General features: G+C 41.2%; 1 pseudogene; it reads right to left on the reverse strand.

Moving 5' to 3' along the window:
- Positions 1-1,829: 1,829 nt before the first annotated feature.
- Positions 1,830-3,254, reverse strand: LOC112107205 (annotated as a pseudogene).
- Positions 3,255-7,375: the final 4,121 nt, after the last annotated feature.

The following is a 7,375-nucleotide window of genomic DNA, read 5'->3' on the forward strand; positions in this document are numbered from 1 at the left end:
GACTTGAGTCTGAGGGTAATTAACCATCAGAACATAGTTAACCACTTACCAGTAGATGTGGTGTATTTTCCATCTCTTCAAATCAAGAGTGGATGTCTCTTTCTAAAACATATGCTTTAGCTTAACTACAAGTTATGGACTCACTGGGTCAAATTCTCTGGCCTGTTCTATGTAGGAGATCAGACTAGATGATAATAAGGGTCCACTCTGACATTCAAATCCACGAGATTATTAAGCCATTCAGTGAATTAGTGCAAATAACAAATCAGGATTGGCCCACGAATAACTCATCAAGAGAAATGAAGTTCTAAATTCATTGGAAAATTCATTTTAAAAAAATTAGCCATATCTGTCATTATTGCCCATTAGTTTATTCTCATTATCAGCTGTACAGTCTATCTCTTAATAGACACGTCAGTGGACTATTAATAATGAATATAGAAAGATACAGAAATTGATATTCGTGATCTCATAATGGTTTTATGTTTTATGAACATTGAAGGAAAACTTTTCTTTTCTTTTCTTTTCTTTTCTTTCACTGGAATAACTATTTGCAGAAGAAACTGACTCTACATCTAAGGCTAGGTCTACACTACAGCGGGGGGTCGACCTAAGATACGCAACTTCAGCTACGTGAATAGCGTAGCTGAAGTGGCGTATTTTAGGTCAACTTACCTGGCTGTGAGGACGGCGGCAAGTCGACTGCTGCTGCGCCGCCGTCGACTCTGCTACCACCTCTTGCCGCGGTGGATTTCCGGAGTCGATGGTAGAGCCATCAGGGATCGATTTTATCGCGTCTTCACTAGACGCGGTAAGTCAATCCCCGATAGACCGATTGCTACCCGCCGATCCGGCGGGTAGTGAAGACGTGCCCTAAGCAAAATTACCTGTATTTTCCTCTGTGTTGCATACAGCACTGAGCACATTGGCAGATGTCTATAAAGAATAGTATTAGGAATAAAATAAATAAAAAGGACAATTTTTCATTTTGGCTGAGATTCTGAAATGAGCCTAAAGAGTTAGGAGCCCAAATCTCACTGAAATTCAATGAAACTGAAATTGAAATGTAATTGGAGTTTGTTCTCTAAATTTCTTAGGTTACTTCAAAAATCCCAGCCTATATTTATAATTCAAATGAGCTTTAGCTGAAAAGCTAAGACAAATCTATCTATCTAATATAATAGAGGAGGAGATGCTGCCAGTACAAAATAAAAATGCAAAATGTGAATGATGTAGGAATGTATTTATGCTTTCTCTTTAAAATAGTAGGAGACCTTACCTTTCTTTATGAAGATTTGGGTTGCTTTAGGATGCAAAATACATTGTTGTAACTCCCAGGCCATTCAGCAAGAAAGACTAAGTAATCAAAATCATCTCAATCATTATAAAGTAGCTTGATAAAAGCCACTCAGCTCTGTGTTATTTTTATGTCTGTTACTAAAGATACTAAGTGTTAATGTAATGCAAAAAATAAATAATAATGTTAATACCAGAATAGAAAGATAAGTAGGCAGCAGTCTGTGTGATAGATAATATAAAACAGAGCAGGGAAATAATGCAACAGTTGATACGCAAGCTTATCCGTTTCAATAGAATGTAAAAAAAAATGATGCCAGTTAATATGGTTTCATGGCAAATAGGTCTTGTCAAACAGTCTTTCTTAGACAAAATTAAAAGTCTGGTTCAAAAATGTAACTATGTGGACATAATATGCTTAGAGTTCTGGAAGGTTTTTCACTTAGTACTAGACAATCTGATTAATATATTAGAAGTATGCAAATCAATCTCACCCATATTAAATAGACTAAAATATGTGTGACATATAGCTCTCAAAATATAGTTGTTAATGGGGAAGTACTAACCAGTGGATGTGTTTTAGTGTTTTCCCTTAGGGATTGGTTCTCAGCCCAACACCATCCACTATCTTTACCAATGACCTGCAGGAAAATAAAAAATTGTTGCTGACACAGTTTGCAAATAATGCAGTTTCGGCGAGTGGGGAGTAAAGATGAGGTTAGGTCACTGTTACAGAGTAGTCTGGGTTGCATGGTAAGGTAGGCTCACTTGATGCTCACAATGTTCCACATGCATTTTAATACAGTCAAATGCGAGGTTGTACATTTAGGAACCAGGAATGGAGGACCTGCATACAGGACGTGGGGCTGTATCTTGGAACACAAGGGGGACTGTGAAATGGACCTAGTGGTCATAGTAGACAAACAACCAAACATGAATTCCCAGTGAGATGCTGTGGCAAAAAGGGCTCACATGATACTTGGATGTTTAAACAGCAAAAGAGATTAAATTCATTTTAATGGTTTCTCAAAGGTGAACCAAAATGACCAGGCCCATGCTAGGGGACAATACACAGTTTGTACGTCTCGGATTCAGGGTATAACTGCTTCATTGTAACTTAAGGGACTTAACTCTGATTCACCAAATTTGAATAAATTTATTGAGATTTTTTCTCAAGGTCTCCTTAACCTCTTTGTTTCTCAGGCTGTAGATGAGGGGGTTGACCAGGGGAGTCAGGACTGTGTAGAAGAGAGAGAACACTTTGTTCAGGGCTCTCAGTTTATATGTTTTTGGGAGGACATACACAATCATAAGAGACCCGTAGAAGGATGTACAATGAGGTGAGAGGAGCAGGTGGAAAATGCTTTTTGCTTTCCGGTGGTAGTTGGAATTCTCAGGATGGTGGCTACAATAAAGCTGTAGGATGCTAGGGTTAAGAGGAATGGGGGGAAGGTATCTACAGAAGCAACAATGAAAGCCATAAGTTCCACCAAATACATATCACTGCAAGAGAGTTTTAACAATGCAGTGAATTCACAAAAGAAGTGGTCAACTTCATTGTGACCACAGAAAGTTAATTGTGATATCAAATATGTGAACATGCCAACAATCACAAAAGAACTGATCCAAGACCCAACTGCTAGTTGGAGGCAAAACCTGCCGTTCATAAGGGTTCCATAGTGCAGTGGTTTACATATTGCTAAATAACGATCGTAAGACATCGCTGACAAGAGATAACATTCTGCAGCTAACAACCCACCAAAAAAATAATATTGTACAAAACAGCTATTAACAGAAATGGTTCTGTCCCCAGTCCGGAGACTGGCCAGCATCCTGGGCAGGATGGTCGAGGCATAGCAGGTCTCCAAGAAGGACAAGTTCCCCAGGAAGAAGTACATGGGGGTATGAAGTTGCTGATCAGTCACAACTAGAGCAATAATGAGGATGTTCCCAGCCATGGTCGCAATATAAATCACTAGAAACAACAGGAAGAGAAGGGTCTGTAATTTAGGGAGATCCCTGAATCCCAGTAGGATGAATTCTGTGATGGCCGTTTGATTTCCCCATTCTGTGTTTGCCATGGATTCTATCAGAGGAAAAGAAAATAAACTGCAACGTCAGGGGGAGAACATCAAGTCATTTTTCAGTGTAATCCCTCAATCTCATTCCAGAAATACTCAGTCCCCCACCTCCCCTGCTGGTTATGTTTTCAAGATCCCAAACAATGGCGCAACACTGACCCTCTTCGTCAGATCATATATATTCTAGTTTCCCACTTTTTCCAAGCTAATTCTCTCTCTATCCACCCCATGGAAAATTATAAATGTTGAAATAATGGTTGAATTCCTTTTACCTACATACAATGTTGCTTGCCCAGTAACCCACTTACTGTTATTCGTATTGCTACTAGAGTATAGTATAGTATAAGATGCTCACAGCTGCTCTTCCCATATAAGAGTTACCAACAGACTAATGTCTGCACTTAATTATTACTTAGTCCCTGCAGATTTCTATTTTGGCAATCTAGAGTTCTTAGATTCATAGATTCTAAGGCCAGAAGGGGCCATTGTGACCATGCAGCCCGACATGCCTTATAGGGGGCAGTGTGTGTGTGTGTGTGTGTGTGTGTGTGAGAGAGAGAGAGAGAGAGAGAGAGATTTTAGACATTTCCTTTTTTTTCCCCCATCACATTTTTTTTCTTCTTCTGTAGACATTAACCTTTGTCTCTCTATAGGATGGTCAAGACTTTTTTTTGGATGTTCTTCTTGATACATCTTAAAGGTATCTGATTTCCAGAAAGTGCAACTTCAAGTTGTTTCAATCTGGGCTTCTTAAAACTTAGACATCCCAAAATTACTAGACACTTGAATATTTTCCCAATAGCCCACTCACTGTTGTTGGTGCTACTATGAAGCTGCTCTCCCCATGCCTGAAAGTAATTCTGTCACTTCCAGTGTGAATGAGAATAGAACGGAATCACTCCTGAGTTACACTGATTGGAGAGAAAAGAGAAGCAGACACGACACTTTAATATGTTTTGAATTATTTTAGCTAAGGTTTTAGCTCAGTGTTCATTTGAAAATTATGTTGACATTGAATGGAGTCTAAACTAATGTGAGAAATAAGAGAGAGAGATAACATAAGAACGGCCATACTGGGTGGGACCAAAGGTGCATTTTGCCAGTGCCAAGTGCTTCAGAGGGAATGTACAGAACAGGTAATCATCAAATGATCCATTCCCTGTCACCCATTCCCAGCTTCTGGCAAAAAAAAGATGTATGGGAATAGATAGATAGATTAGATTAGATTAGATTAGATAGATGGGTGTGTATGGGGATGGATGGATAGATAGATAGATAGATGTTCCAGAATTCTCTCTCCCATTCCTTTTTGGCATGATAAGCTTCTTTTAATGTAGTGTCACATAATAACTTTTCATTATTCTGCATTTTAGCCTAATCTATGGGATTACTCAGCTAAATTAACTATTCCCATTAATCAATGTTTGCAGAAATTTGAGAGAGGAAACATTATAAGATATAGATAGAATCATAGAATATCAGGGTTGGAAGGGACCTCAGGAGGTCGTCTAGTCCAATCCCCTGCTGAAAGCAGGACCAATCCCCAACTAAATCATCCCAGCCAGGGCTTTGTCAAGCCTGACCTTAAAAACCTCTAAGGAAGGTGATTCCACCACCTTCCTAGGTAATCCATTCCAATGCTTCACCACCCTCCTAGTGAAAAAGTTTTTTCCTAATATCCAACCTAAACCTCCCGCACTGTAACTTGAGACCATTACTCCTTGTTCTGTCATCTACCATCACTGAGAACAGCCGAGCTCCATCCTCTTTAGAACCCCCTTCAGGTAGTTGAAAGCAGCTATCCAATCCCCCCTCATTCTTCTCTTCTGCAGACTAAATAAGCCCAGTTCCCTCAGCCTCTCCTCATAAATTATGTGCTCCAGCCCCCTAATCATTTTTGTTGCCCTCCGCTGGACTCTTTCCAAGTTTTCCACATCCTTCTTGTAGTGTGGGGCCCAAAACTGGACACAGTACTCCAGATGAGGCCTCACCAATGCCGAATATTCCTAGCACTGTAAAGGGAAGTCTTGCATTCGATAAGGGACTGCTAAGATCAATTAATACATTATTTCTATTCTCACGATCCATGATTTAATTTAAATAAAAAGAGTGGAAATGTTGTTTTACCTCTTAATCTGTTCTGCACAAGGCTAAATTTCTAATGTGACGTTTCTCCTCAGTGACTCAGAGACCTCAATCTTTAATTCAGCTTCTGTCCTCATCCGCTTCATGCACTTCAACTGTCTCAGAAAATCTCATTATGCTTTTCTGCTTGGTCCTTTCAGTCTTGTACGCTGCTCCAAAGAGTGACAGACTCTTTCATCATTTATCCTTTGCTGTGTCTCCTCTGACTTTTCCACTGAGGAGCACTTTAAATTACTCACATGGCAATACAAATAACACGCTATTTCTCAAAAGCGGTACAAATGCCAGTGGGGATAGTGTCAAACTGCTTCCCTCCACGGAAATCTCCTTCCTTACCAGGCTCATGTGATGAGATCACTGGAGACTATGAAATAAAGACTCCAGAGTCTAAGGAGAGAAGCCTGCAGGAAAACTATTACGCAGACTTTCCACGCAGTTGCTAGAAAAGGAGACTGGAGAAAACAGAGTGGAGTCCATCCCCCATATCTGCAGGATGGGTGCAGAAGGATGGAAGTCATTGGGTGGGATTTTCAGAGACCACTGACTTTGCAGTGGAGTTATGCTCCTAAATCACACAGGTTCTTTTGAAAATCCCACACAATTTTCAGAAACCTAAGGGAGTTAGGCACTCAACTCTCATTGCCTTTTGGTGGAATTTAGCTGCCTAACTCCCTTAGGCTGATTTCAAACTCTCAGCCTTCAGTCGTAGACTTCTATGGAGACACAAGTGTAACTTAGGCCAGGTCTACACTACCGCGGTAGTTCGACGGCTGGCAATCGAACTTCCGGGTTCGATTTATCGCGTCTGGTCTGGACGCGATAAATCGATCCCGGAAGTGCTCGCCGTCAACTGCGGTACTCCAGCTCGGCGAGAGGAGTACCGCGGAGTCGACGGGGAGCCTGCCTGCTGCGTGTGGACCGCGTCTGAACCGCGGTAAGTTCGAACTAAGGTATGTCGACTTCAGCTACGTTATTCACGTAGCTGAAGTTGCGTACCTTAGTTCGAATTTGGGGGTTAGTGTAGACCAGGCCTAAGTGACTTTACTTTTTTTCTTTGTCTAGGCTCTCATCTGCCCATCATCACAGTGGCATCTGGGAGCTTTGCACTCATTCATGGATTTATTCTCCCAGCACTTAAGTGCAGCTGGAAAGCATCATTATATGCACGAAGAACCAAGACAAAGAGAGTTTAAGCAGCATCTACAATGGGTTGGAGGCAATGGAACCTAGGTCACTTGTGTCTCACTCTCTTGCTTTAACTTTAAATTCATCACTCCTCTGCTTTGACTGAGGGTTTGAGCCCTCCCGCCCCAATTTGCCTTGGGTTTACATTGTGGTGGTGATCGTGTGTGAGTGCACATGCATCAGGGGGAGGGAGGGGTTGTCTGATTGGTTTCCCAAGTGCTTTTAAAATGAGGAAAGAACAGCCTTAGCCAGGTTGGCTCTTCACCATCTGTCCTGCTGGAAGGTTCTCAGATGAGGTCTTCAGAACCACACACATGCCATTCTCACCTCTAGATTGGCCAACTGCAATGGGCACTGCACAGGCCTGCCCCTGCAATCCACTCAAAATAGCATCCACAATGCAAGGGAACCCTTACCTCCTTCCGTGTGAGTAGTGGGTACAATATTCATAGGTATCTAATTGACCTAAGAGCCTAAATCCTATTGACTTTCACTTGGATGTAATCATCTAAGTCATTTAGGGCCAGATTGTCCAAGGTAATCAGGCACCCAAAAATACAGATGTTTAAAGTCTGTTGGGATTTTCAAAAATGCCAAGCAGGTTAGGTTTGCTTTCAATGGGAGTTAGGCAGCAAAGCTGATTAGGTGCTTTTGAAAATCCTATTAGA

Source organism: Terrapene carolina, unplaced genomic scaffold, assembly GCF_002925995.2.
Source record: "Terrapene carolina triunguis isolate 2854851 unplaced genomic scaffold, T_m_triunguis-2.0 Scaffold612, whole genome shotgun sequence".
Lineage (NCBI taxonomy): Eukaryota > Metazoa > Chordata > Testudines > Emydidae > Terrapene > Terrapene triunguis.